This window comes from Lactuca sativa, chromosome 5 (genome assembly GCF_002870075.4).
Source record: "Lactuca sativa cultivar Salinas chromosome 5, Lsat_Salinas_v11, whole genome shotgun sequence".
Classification (NCBI taxonomy): domain Eukaryota; kingdom Viridiplantae; phylum Streptophyta; class Magnoliopsida; order Asterales; family Asteraceae; genus Lactuca; species Lactuca sativa.
The window spans coordinates 150880191-150894758 of record NC_056627.2 but is presented as its reverse complement, the minus strand read 5'-3'; the positions used below and the strand labels follow the sequence as shown (position 1 = coordinate 150894758).

Genomic DNA, 14568 nt, shown 5'->3' with positions numbered 1-14568 from the left:
AGACTTCGTAGTGTATTGCGATGCTTCAAATCAAGGACTTGGTTGTGTTCTTATGCAGAGAGGGAAGGTTATCGCTTATGCCTCCCGACAGCTTAAGACACACGAAGTGAACTATACGACACACAATCTCGAATTAGGAGCAGTGGTATTTGCTCTGAAGATCTGGAGGCACTACTTATACGGAACAAAGAGTACTATTTTCACCGATCACAAGAGCCTTCAACACATTTTCGATCAGAAGGAACTCAACATGCGACAACGACGATGGGTCGAGTTACTGAATGACTACGAATGCGAAATTCGTTATCACCCTGGCAAGGCCAACGTAGTAGCCGATGCGCTCAGTCGAAAGGAATACACTGGTCGGAGGGTCAAATCTCTGACCATGACTATCCATTCCCACTTATCCACACAAATTAAGGAAGCACAAATAGAAGCTTTGCAACCTGAAAATGTGGCGGGTGAATCCCTGCGAGGAATGGAGAAGAATTTAGAAGTCAAGGGTGGCGGAGCCTACTATCTCATGGACCGAATCTGGACCCCAAATCATGGTGGTTTCAGAAACGTAGTCATGACCGAGGCTCACAACTCAAGATATTCCGTTCACCCGGGTTCAGATAAAATGTATCTGGATCTTAAGAAACTATACTGGTGGCCTAACATGAAAGCAGAAATTGCTACCTTCGTGAGTAAATGTCTTACTTGCGCTAAGGTTAAGGTCGAGTATCAGAAACCGTCAGGACTACTACAACAACCAGAGATACCGGAATGGAAATGGGAGCAGATTACTATGGATTTCATAACCAAGTTACCCAAGACGACAAGTGGACTCGATACCATATGGGTCATTGTCGACAGACTGACCAAATCCGCGCATTTCCTACCCATCAAGGAGACTGACAAAATGGAGAAGCTTACAAGAACTTACTTAAGGGAAGTAGTGCGACTGCATGGTGTTCCGATATCCATTATCTCCGATCGAGATAGTAGATTCACCTCAAGATTCTGGCAGTCACTACAAAGTTCCCTGGGAACTAGGCTAGACATGAGTACAGCCTACCACCCACAGACAGACGGACAAAGTGAGAGAACAATACAAACTCTAGAAGACATGCTGAGAGCCTGCGTGATTGACTTTGGAAAGGCATGGGATATTCACTTACCCCTTGTCGAATTTTCATACAACAATAGTTATCATACAAGCATAAAGGTTGCTCCGTTTGAAGCCCTCTATGGTCGAAAGTGCAGATCCCCTCTGTGCTGGACTGAAGTTGGCGATACCCAGTTAGCTAGAGGAAGAGTTCCTGAAAGCACTCTCACAGGTCCAGAGATCATACGTGAAACAACAGAGAAGATCGTTCAGATTCGTGAACGATTGAAAGCCTCAAGAGACCGACAGAAAAGCTACGCTGACCAAAGGAGGAAACCTTTGGAATTCCAGGTAGGAGACCACGTCTTATTAAAGGTCTCACCGTGGAAGGGTTTAATACGATTTGGAAAGCGTGGGAAACTAAATCCAAGATACATAGGGCCTTTCGAGATTCTTGCCAGAATCGGCCCTGTGGCTTACAAGCTTAACCTACCGCGCGAACTTAGTAACATCCATCCAACCTTCCACGTCTCAAACTTGAAAAAGTGCCTGTCCGACGAGACTCTTGTTATTCCACTCGACGAGATCGAGATCAACGAGAGCCTCAACTTTGTGGAAGAACCAGTAGAAATCATGGACCGAGAGGTCAAACAAACAAAACAAAGTCGCATACCCATCGTGAAGGTTCGCTGGAACGCCAAGCGGGGACCCGAATTCACATGGGAACGCGAAGATCAGATGAAACAAAAGTACCCTCATCTCTTTCATATTCACTAGTATCTTTACTACTTTAAATTTCGGGATGAAATTCTCTCTAACGGGGGGATGATGTGACAACCCGATATTTCAACTCTTCGTAACGACCAAAATGGGTCAAGTATTGTAACCACTTCTGAATAATAAAAAGTTACGTTCATAATAAAATGTACAAATAAGTTCTACTTAATTTCCTTCTATGATTAAATGTCTTTGAACCATGATCGTACGTAAAAAGAACGCCCAAATCCGACTTCATATAGCGAAGTTATGATTTTCCAAGTTCGGCTTAGCAACTGACAGCTAAAAACTCGAATCGGAGATCGAGCGACTTTTGGCCGGAATGACCTAAACGAGAATCGAAGGTCTCGACAATGGTATTCCAACGGTAAAAAGTCTGGCAAAAACCGACATCAGATAAAGAAGTTATGAATTTTCTAAGAAATTCCTTAAACACGATGGATTTTTAATAAATAATAATAAAATAATTTCGGAATTTGCCGACGGAGTCTAAACGAAAGTTGTAGAGCGTAGTCTCACCTACGCGAGGATATAAAGACCATCGAAAACGGAGTTCGTATGAAGAAGATATGAATTTTTGAAGTTTATTAAATAAATTAATTATTTATTTAAATCAAAATTCGGATATTATCCGAAGGGGACTCAGCGTTCTCAGCCGATGTACGCGCTGCGTACCCCTATACGCCCCGCGTAACCGAGAGGATTGGCCTCTGATCGTCCACGTCGCGCTATCCGAAGAAACCGACCCATCCGACCCGTCCGAAGCCCCGACCCGTCCGACCCGACGTCCCATCCGACCCGCGTACCCAGCAACCCATCCCATCCGAACCGAGGCAGTCGAGGCTTCGGTCAGGCATGACGTACGCATACGCGCTGCGTACGGGCGTACGCCCCGCGTACCGAGGCAGACCAGCCTTACTATAAATAGGATGCGAGGGTTTCCAAAGAAAGGGTTCAATTCTCTTCTCTCTCTCTCAACATTTCCTCGTTTTCCGTGTCCGTTCAAACCCGAAGCTCTGGTCTTTTTGGCTCAAGTCCCGAAGGTCGATTTTGCTCCCGAGATTCCCGAGAATCCCGAGGAAAATCCGTTTCCCGAGACGAAACTCTGCCCGGTTTTCCATCTCGCTATCTCCAAAACTTTCAAGTGAGTTTCATACCCCTTAATCAACCTTTTTAATTATTCTAAATACTTTTATATGCTTTCAAGGGGGGGATTACAAGTAAAACACACGAGTATTATCATGTGTTACATAAAGAAACTCTTTTATATACTGTTATATATTCAAATCACATGCGATTTATAAACATTTAAAGGAACTTTTATATATATACAACATATGTCACAATAGCATTTTACCTTTTAAAATATAATGTTGTTGTAATGCACGTATAAACTAAACTGTTCTTAGATTTTTCTTGTCTATCCTAGACTCTACACCAAAAATCTATACTTTCATAAACAAGTGATTCCTTTTCTCAATATTTCTAAACAAACAAGACACGCTTTTTGGAAACTATAATAGGTATAGTTTTACGAACAGATTTCTAACTCTTATGTACTAGAAAACGCATATTTCAAGAAGTTTACTTTCGTATACAAGAACAAACGTAACATTTTATCAAGTAGATCTGTTTTTATACCACGGATTTGTGAGACACTAACTTCATGTACGTTCGAGTACACATTTCAAGTCCTGTATTATATACCAGAATCCCTTGGAGGGGGAGCGTGGTGTTTGTGTATAGATCTATACGGGCTTGACAAACCCGCGCCCTGACTGTTAGCTGCAGTCCACCGTTTGGGGTGACAAACGTCATAACATTCCAACGCCTGAAGAACATTGTGTATAGGCATTCAGAGTCAATAGTATGGTTATAAAACTCACAAGGGGTATTAAAAATGCATTGATTTACAAGATTTTCAAACTCATTGGTTATTTTACATTTACATACATTTTGGAAACAAACATTGGTCTTGAGTGAAGGCTACTTTTATACTAGTAGAAAATATAGGATTTTCTAAACACAAACAAACAAAGATAAAACATTTCATTTCAGTTAAACATTGTCACTTAAATACTTATGAAATTCACCAGCTTAAATGTTGATCTACTCTTTCAAAATTACTTGTATGTCCCAGGAAATCAGTAATTTCAGGTATTCATTTCGCTTTTGATGAAGAGATGTTGCGGCGCCAGTTTAATCTCGTATTTTGACATCATATTGTAATTGAGTTTTGAACATGTAACTTTTGACAAATGTAAACTTTCAATTATATATATGATGGTTGTATTGCTTTCTTTACTATGTATTCATTTGTTACGCTACCACATGAAGTCATCCGCCCCCGAACGTTTCCGCCGTTCAGGTTTGGGGGTGTGACAAATGGTTCATGATACCTATTCATGTGTATCTTGCAGATATGGAAGATCTAAAGCAGTTCAACATGAAAATCGTTGCTTCATATTTCAGTCATTCATATAAATCCCCGATGATTCAATTTGATTTTAAAACCTACCGACATCAGCATCCTGGAAAAACCCTAGCACATCATCCCTAAAACGCCTAATAGGAAAACCCAAATTTAAATCCCTAAATGATTCAGATGATGATGATGAGAACTTGGATGAAGTCGCACCTTCTTCACCTTCCGGTTTGATTTCATTGGATTGTTGATTCAAAGTTTTAGGTAAATTTTCTTGATATTTTTATCCTCAGACCTCTTCAACTATCTTCAATCTCAATGTCTTCAATCGATCGTTTTTTCTTCCATCACCACCGGCCCTCTTCTTCTTTATTTGATTCCCAGGATTGATTCATGAAACCAATTTTATAAAATATATTTATAAAATTGAGGTAAAGCACAACGCTGTTGATATCATTTCTTTGGGAAAATGCAGGTAACGAAGAAGAAATTGAGATAAAGCACAAACATCAAATGGTGCCCTGCATCTTCCCCACATAAAGAAGTACATGAGAAGCGAATCATATGCAGGTAATGAAAAAATGGTCACATAGACTTGATAAAACTGAACTTAATCAACTATTTTTGCTTTCCCTCCTGTGTTTATGATACTTAAAACTTTCGGTGATATAATGATGGTATTAAAACTCATAAAGATGCATTTCGCTTGAAACAAAGCTTTTCCTACAAAATCTTATTCTAAATTTAGTACAGTAGAACTATAAGGAAAGTAACTGATGCGTTTGTTGGAACTGTGCTTTGGATAGTCTGGGTTGCAAAGAACGATGTGATTTTTAGGAAAATAAAGATATATTTCCCAAAACTGCTGGATGATATTAAGTTATGTTTATTTTACTGCATTAAACATAGGGCAAAAAGGCACAAATTAGATTAGTTAGTTTGGGGTCAATCACCTTCGGTGCTTGTAATGTGTAACTTGATTACTTTTCTTTTTCTTCCCTATGGGCTTTGATAGGGATTTTTCAATCTGTCTTCAAATCTCCAGGTCTATGGGTGGGTGTGGGCCGGGAGGGGGAAGGGGGTCAGATGAAGTGTATCTTGGTGTGTGTGTGTGTGTGTGTGTTTGGAGCGTGTAACTATCACAATTGGCAAGGGTTTAGAGTCTGTTGGTATGAGTACTCTTTATGATACTCAAGTGCTAATTGGGTCTATGATAGAATGCATTTTTATCTTTTCTCTGGGTATGTATTCACATGTTTTTCTTTGGTTCCTGTTTTTGCAGTTCCTGATATACATTGATCCAACAACACAAAGTTCCAGTGATATGCTTGGTATTGACAATCAAGGTTGAAAACTTCAACGTCATGTCAGGGATAGATATAAACTTATTTCGAGTTTGGTCCATTATACCCTTGGGATTGTTACTTATCTGTTATGGTTTTTCTATTTATGGATATCCTCTCCAGGTACTAGCTTCAAAGATTTTGTGTTTATTTTGCAGTTCATACATGGCACACTGCTGTCTCTTGCCATTTTATGACATTTTCGCCCTTGGAGCTGTTTTGAAGGTTGTTTGGGCCTAGTTTGTTATTGATTTTGCATTTGGAGCTTTGTTGGAGTGATATTTCCCCTCTAATATTATATGGTGGTGTTCCTGATGGCATCTCATCTGGGCTTATCACCTACAGCAGGGAGTTTGTAATTGTGTAGTTCTCCTTGGACTTATATGGTGTTGTATTAGTTTTTTTTCTCTTATTTTTCTGTTTACCTTTTTGTAATTTGCAGCTTCCCGATGGTTTTGGTTTTTTATTTTAATATAGTGTCGTTCTTAAAAAAGAATGTTTTTCATTTTTTGGAGTTAGTTTCTGCTACAGGTACTTAAAGGGTATGGAATTGGGTGTTTTGAGTGACATGGCTGATATTCATAAAAAACTTGCTGGAAGTTACTAAAGAAACAGGTAATCATCTTAATGTGTTTTTTGTATGAACATTTTTCTTTCAAATTAATGTATTTTTTGTTTATTAGTTACAAAATTATAAAAAAAATAACGTGTTTGATGGAATAGCAATGAAGCTTAGAACTAAAATCAAGAATTACATGTTTATCTGTATCAGACGACTATGAAAGAAAACTGAAAACAAATATTAGATCTAGTTTTGAAGGGATACTCTTACGAAGGAAAACTGAAAACATATATATATATATATATATATATATATATATATATATATATATATATATATATATATATATATATATATATATATATGTTTTCAGTTTTCCTTCGTAAGAGTATCCCTTCAAAACTAGATCTAATATTTGTTTTCAGTTTTCTTTCATAGTCGTCTGATACAGATAAACATGTATATATATATATATATATATATATATATATATATATATATATATATATATATATATATATATATATATATATTAATTAGGAAAAGAATTAATAAAAGGTTTTGTATGTTAATAAAATGTTTATTATTATTTTATATATCTAACAAAATAGATTAATTAGTAAAAAATATAATAAAGATCTGGTATGTTAATAAAATGTTCATTTTTCATTTTGTATAACTAACAAAATAGATTACTTAGTCAAAAAATAATAAAGCATTAAAATTTTCATATGATGAAGGGGTAAATGAAAATAAGTAAATAAATGCAAAAGTTGTCAATATGCCCTAAAATGTTGAATCTTTTTAATACAAAAAGTCATTAAAGATTTTCTAAGTGGTAAAAAAAACTTTTTGGCCTGTTTTTAAATCTTAGGATGTCCCAACCGGTGAGCTACCAAGGAACATGCCTTTATCTGTAGACAGACAACTTGTACAAACAATTGTGCCTGGTACAAGATTGACTATAATGGGATTTTACAGCATATTTCAAACATCATAATACTTTCACTTTATCTATTCACCAATAACATTTAACTTTCATACATTTTGAATATAGCTAAATCTGCAATCTTTTTTCTGTTTTGATCTAGTCACAAAGGAGTAGTTGCTATTTGACAACCGTATATAAGAGTTGTTGGAATAGAAGAAACAAATGAAGCTACAATTTAGGTGTTCAAATACATTGCATACTTGTTGCTGCAAGTAATCCTTATCCACTTCCAACAGTAGTTTATCAACTCCCAATGCAAAAAATAGAACCAACTGATAACAATGAAGCACAATCAGAAAGTTGTTTATCAGATGCTGAAACTATAGCTAAAGCATTTTCTCAGGTATTAAACTATTAATAAATAAATTTATACATAGATATTTAATTAATGTTAAATGTTTTTACACCTATATGAATTTTTCGTAGCAGTGTTCCGTTTCTTTATCAGTTATATGCCCGAAACAGCTTCCGAAACTCAAAGTAGTCTATAATGCAGTAATTAATGATTACATTTTATTTTTTTAGTAAGTTTCTTATTTTATTATATAATATATTCCTTATATTAATAATTATATTTGATTTTATAGAGAAAAAGGATCCCTTCAGCAGCTGATCCTACAATTGTTATTGTGAAAAATCCACATTATCTTGTACTCATTTCAGAAACATTCATGGAGGCTCGTGCTGCTTTATGTCGACCAGGAATTACAAATTTGCCCTCTGAAAGTCCTATAAAAGTAGATGCAACTTCAATTCCTCATGTTTCAGCCCCCCTCCATCTTCAATTCCACCAGGTTTTGTTTCAAATTCATGTTTATATCATTTGATTTTAGTTAACATAAACAATTTGTATTTTTTTGATATACATCAAATGAACCTATGATGAATATACAACCAGTTCCTGTAGGAAACATTCCTCCTGCAACCGTGAAAGTTGTAAGTCCCATTGAAAACCTTTTATTTTTTCAGAAAACAGAAAAGGGTATTTTGTTGATTTTTGAAAAATTTCAGGAGCCAACAACGGTTACTTCAATGCCACCTGTATCGGTGCCTATACTTGCCCCATCATTCCAACATGTGCCACCTGTCCCACGTCCTACACCACCCATGCAAATGTCATCACCATTGTTAGTTTCACAAGAAATGTTATCAATTAATGATGGAATCCAAGATATGAAGCCAATTGTGAGTAATATACAGCCACCTATACGTCCAGCTGTCACTGTAAATCACAACATTCTCAACAACCTATCACAAGCAAGGATCATCAACCAAGCAGCAATTGCTGGAGGAACATCCATGGGAATACCAAATCCCATGGCCGTGCATATGTCCAACATGATATCAAGCGGAATGGCATCCACAATTCTGGTTGCCCAAATCGTAATCTCATCTGGGCAATCAGTGATTCCATCAATGGCAATGTCAACTACAACTGTACCTGGTTCTTTTGCTTCGGCAGCTAATGTTGGTCTCACCCAACAATCAACTGGTGCATTACAATCAGCACAGTCAAAATATGTCAAAGTCTGGGAGGTATAAATATAAATATAATAACCAATATTCCCATTTGGAACATTATTTTTATAAATTTATGATTAATCATTTATTTGGAAATTGGAATAATATAAGTGTGAGATAAATGATGCAGGGGAATTTATCCGGTCAGAGACAAGGTTAGCCTGTATTTAGTACAAGATTAGAAGTAAGTTTAAATATATTATTTAATTTAATTTTGATTTGTAAAAAAATGTAAGGGGTACCGGAGTGCATCGACTTCTGAATCGTAAGTCACCCATGACATGACATCACATAGTATTTAAGCAAAATGTTTGACTCTGATTATTATTGAAATACCTAAAATACCCTTCTCTCTTAGGCTTGCAGCAAATTGGCCACCAACAATGCAAATAGTGCGACTTATATCTCAAGATCACATGAACAACAAGTAAGCTTTACCAATTTTTTTTTGTCATATATTGTTTCCCTCTTCAGTTTTCCTTTAAATATTTATTTATTTAATTTTAAATTCCAGGTATTATGTGGGAAAATTAGATTTCCTAGTTTTTCAGGCAATGAATCAGTTGCCTTCACAAACACTTCTACTCTGACTAATTGGAATGCTTTAAAACAGGAAGTTTTTAATTACAAAATAGCTGCACGTCCCGATAGAGATAGAATATTTGAAAATGAACTTGCCTCTACGATGGATGTTGCTCTTGGGATTTTGATTGCATGTTTAAATATTCTAGAATTAAAAGAACAGGTGACTTTTTTTCTTTTTCTTTTTCTTTTTAGCAATAAGAAATTAGTATTAGTAGTTAGAATCTACAAAGGGTTAAATAAAGTCAATTTAGTTAGGATTTGTGAATACACTGTATTAGTCATTAATCATGTTTGTGTGCTTTTTTGTTGGGTAGGATCATCGGGCAGGATCATTTAGGCATAATTATAATATAAAACTATAAAAAAATATAATTTTTTGATATATATTTTTTGTTTTGTTTTGCAGAGGATACTAAAGAGCAAAGTGATAGTGATGCCCTTGAGATAATCCACAGTACACAACCGTTTATGTAGGCAACCTTAGTCCTGAAGAAGTAGTTTTTCTACAAATGTTTCTTAAGGTAGTGGAGGGCCTTTATGTAATGTGGTGGATCAACCTCTTTTGAAGTTTCATCTAGACCTAGTTTTATTCTTCTGACATGCTTTTTGTATTTGGTTTAACAGTTGAGGATCATAATCAAACCCACGCCATGTGTTGGTGTAGGGCCTTTATGTAATGCACAACAGGTTTCCATGAGCGTGTGCCAGTTAACCACACACGCTCCACTAACCGACTTAAACAAAGTGCAAAGTGTAATTTCATGGATTAGCACCTTATTCACTTTTTCCTAAGTAACTAAGATTGGGTATTTATAAAAGGTTTAGTTACTTAGTATTTATCATTAATACTTGTAATGAGAGGAGAATTATAGTCCTTGTCCTACCCGTTTGGCTAACAACCTTCCACCGGTCATGGAAGCGGTGGGTGAGAGTGGACACCCATTAAACTGTCATTTTATAGGCAGTAACCTTATACCCCCCTTATAGTCCGGCTTCGTGAATGAGGCCTACTAACGGTAAGACTAACTTTACTCTTATACATATATATATATATATATATATATATAAATATTATTAACTTATAATATTATAAAGTATAAGGGTTGACTTTTTTCTGTCTATACAGCTTCTTGGCTTTGAAAAGTGTATTTGCATCAAGTATAAGAGAAAGCAAGCCTAGGCTCTGATACCACTGTTGGGTTTTGAGCATTCTAACACTCCTAAGTGTACATGCAACTCTAAATACCTTGGATCTATGTTTTCTCTAATATACATGCAAATATGAACTTTCTAAGGTATTCATCCTAACTAGCATAATAACATTGATTCATATGAATATATCAAGTTAGAATTACACACCTCTTTGATGTAGAATGTCTTCATGAAGCTTGAGTGCCTAGTGCCCCAAGTGTGACACCTCAAATGGTTCACACAACACCAAATACACTTGGAATAGATTAGAGAGAAATCCAAACTTCATAAAATCAGCTAGCCCTTTCACATATACTCTAGTGCCGATTTTGTCAACAATAAGATGCTTATATAGTTAGTGACAATTAGGGTGAACCCTAATTGTCATGGCTTTTCATTTCCTTGGATTCATGGGTTCAAATACACCATGGAGCATCCATGGAGCCTCCTATGGGTTTTAGCCCAACTTGATAATCCATGGAGCATTAGCCCACTATACAAGTATGGATGATATGCACAATCAACCCATATATTTAATTAGTCTTCTTTTGATCACTTAATTAATCCTTGATTAATTCTTGATCAATACTAATTAAATAATCTTATTAATATATTAGAACTTATAATATATTAACAAACCTTTTTGTTATTTCTCTTATTATAGTCTATCCAAATGCATGATGCCATGTAACCCAAATGGACCATGTCGGGTCAAGTCGGGTCAAGTCTTACCAATTATAGTTATGGACTTAGACATTAATCCAACAGATACCATGCGCGAAATGGTCAGATATAGCAAGCGGTAAGGGATTTTGTATCCCAGAGTAATAGAAGGTTCTGTTAGCAACAATAAATGATCAAGAAATCTGTTTATAGTAGTACTAGCAAGATAATTCAGGGTCAAAAGAGTTTCATTTGGTTGAGTTGCGAAGTAGTGTGATTTTGGCTGCATATTGGAATAGTTTCATAGGTTGGAAAGTCAGGTAAGTTATTGGACTTCTGAATTTTTGGAAGAGTAGCGATGGTTACTCCTCATTGGTTAAAAATGGTTTACCAAGGCTCACTCTTTGTCGATGTTTCTGAATTTTGCTATGTCTTGGGTGTTAATTGCATTAGCAGAAGAGCAGTCGTCGGTATGAGGCAACATCACAGACCTATTAGAAATTCAGGAAAACTTTTTCTGCATAGGCTAGTTTAGCAGATGAAGTAGTTGTTGGGTTTTGAGCATTCTAACACTTCCTAAGTGTACATGCAACCCTAAATACCTTGGATCTATGTTTTCTCTATTATACATGCAAATAAGAACATCCAAGGTATTATCCTAATCTAGCATACAAAAACTATGAATGTAACAAGATAGAATACATACCTCTTGATGTAGCTTGATGTCTTCAAGCTTTAAGAGCTTTGCCCCAATAGTGTGGAAGCCTCAAGTGGAATCACAAATCACCAAGACACCTTGGAATACTTTAGAGAATATGGATACTTGGTTTTCTCTTGTGAAATTGGCTAGCCCTTCTTAGTGTATCCACACTAGTGCCCATTTCACTAACCAAGGACATCTTTATATAGTATGGAGGATTAGGGTTAAACCCTAATACCCATGACCTATCATTTCCTAGGATCCATGGGTTAAACACTCCATGGACTATCCATGAAAGCTTAGCCCAACCTAAATGAACTTGGCCCATTCCATATATATAAGAGTCCATATTTAATTAGTTCCTTTTGATCATTTAATTAATTATAAATTAAATCTTGATCAATACTAATTAAATAATATGATTCCATAATAATATATTAGAACTTATAATATATTAATATTAATCATAAACATACTATTCTCAAAAGATTATCCATATAAATTGTGTCGGTGAAGTGCAACCCAAATGGACCATGCCGGGTCGGGTCAAGTACATACCAAATATAGTTATGGACTTAGACATTAATCCAACAGTCTCCCACTTGGATAAGTCTAAAACTATTATTGCGTATGACTTCAAACCTAACTGGCAATCGTAGCTCTTAAAGCCGATGTCGAACTCTAACCTTGTCGGTGAACTCTATCCTTTGTCAATGACTTGTCCATTAGATAAGGGATCATATATTCCTCCATTCTAGATATCATATGGACTGAGACATGGATTATAATCATTCTCTCTGTCCATTTGTTGTTTCCCGATTTTTGATTTATGACGACTGACTAATTGAACAAATCAAATCAGTCCTGGCCCGGCCGAGCACTTCCATTTGTCATCATCAAATCATCGAGGGGCCCACAGATATCGCTTTCATCCCGAAGGTAAAAGGAACGGATAAACTTCGACTCATATGGCTTGTTCTACTACTTGTTGAATCATACACAAAGGCACGTTTTATAACACCGAGTTACCGTATGCGTTTTCGTGCAATCAATGTACTATCAACTCATAGTAACAACTCATATCTCTAGGTTTGAAGAATATAAGATATTATCGTCTCATGATCACTCGTGATAAAATCCATGAAGTGATTCCAATGAGCGCGGGTTGAATCCAATACTCAGAACTTATGAGAACTCATGAGTGTTGTAGCCCTTTGTCCAACACCTTAGACCTCTACAAGCCAACCCATGACAGTCTTAATTCATATCTACTTCCAACATATGACCGACTGTGGATGGTTTGAATAACTTAGTCATTCTGGAAGAATAACCCAGTTTATTCGGGAAGTCAAAACATGCAAAATGAAACACAATAATAATTGAATCCAATATGGTATCAACCCTTTGAACATAAATAAAACACCTTTTATTTATCACCACATGATTACACATTATTCATTGTATACTGTTTCAGCTATCAACTTTATTCTTGAATTTAAAACAATAGTTGTCCCATGCTCCAAGCATGTACACTATGTTTTCTTAAACACTAGTCATGCCACACACCAAGTATGCATACTGTGTTTGTCTATGATCTTTACTTTGTGAACTAGATCAATTGAACATAACTTCAATGATTCTCTTTTCACACTCCCAAATCCTTACTGCAAATGCGAGAATTCCAAATTCATGCCATTTACTGAAATCTGTTAGATTCTAAACTTATATGCATTGATACTCTTGTAACGATTATGCACAAACTCACAAAGACTTGGCAACAATCATTACAGAGTATTCCAAAGGAGATCAACTCCTTGGAAATATCCTTCTTGCATTAAGTTTCCTTAATCTTACACAGATTGAATAATTTCTAACTTTGAAACATTTCCAGATTCCATTTTGACTATCACTTCTGAACAAGAGTTGCCTCCTTACAGACTATGTCAATATGGTCCTTCGAGAATTATCACTACACTTCCAACTGTCCTTGAGCAACCAATCTTTGGTAAACCTTAGATTGTCCTTGAAAATTGTTTAATCCTTTTTGTCATATCCAGTTCTAAATCTTTTCCCTTCTTAATGCCCCAGGCATTTGGAAAATTTTAGAAAGGATAAATATAGTACATGGAATCGATCCTATATCCGAAGCATATGGGACACGATTCATGATGTCTCACATAAAGACTAAACCAGTCTTTTGCTATAACATTTCCATTTCTATTTGCCAAGTTCTCATAATTCAGATTATGAAAAGGAATGCCGTAATCATAATCGAATTTTAGAACGCAAATAATGGACCCGTATACAGAATTTCCTTATGTTGAGCCATTCCAACATGAAATTCATATATATCCTTGACTAAATGATTAAAACCTCACGATCTAAGCTTATAGATTTGAGATGAAGTATAATTTCCTCTCCCTTAATTATAGCAAAACAACTCTTTCCCAATTGAAACTTTTGTTTTTCTATAATTAACATTGCTAACTTGCAATACTTATCATAATTATCATGCTCCCACTAACATGATGATTATTAGCATAACACTTATGCTCCCACTAGCTTTGACATGTACCCATAAATCAACTGGACTTCTAGAAATCAATACTTCATTGACTTTCTTACCAAAGTTCAGATTTCTGATACTAGATTGTGTTGATAAGACTTCATCAAAATCATGCATTAGATAGCACACTTGTGAGTCTAAACAATTATGAAGA

At 35.8% G+C, this 14568-nt stretch overlaps 1 pseudogene; it reads left to right on the top strand.

Moving 5' to 3' along the window:
* Positions 1-13769, top strand: part of LOC111882329 (mediator of RNA polymerase II transcription subunit 25-like) — a 36965-nt pseudogene extending 23196 nt beyond the window's left edge.
* The last annotated feature ends 799 nt before the right edge of the window (positions 13770-14568 follow it).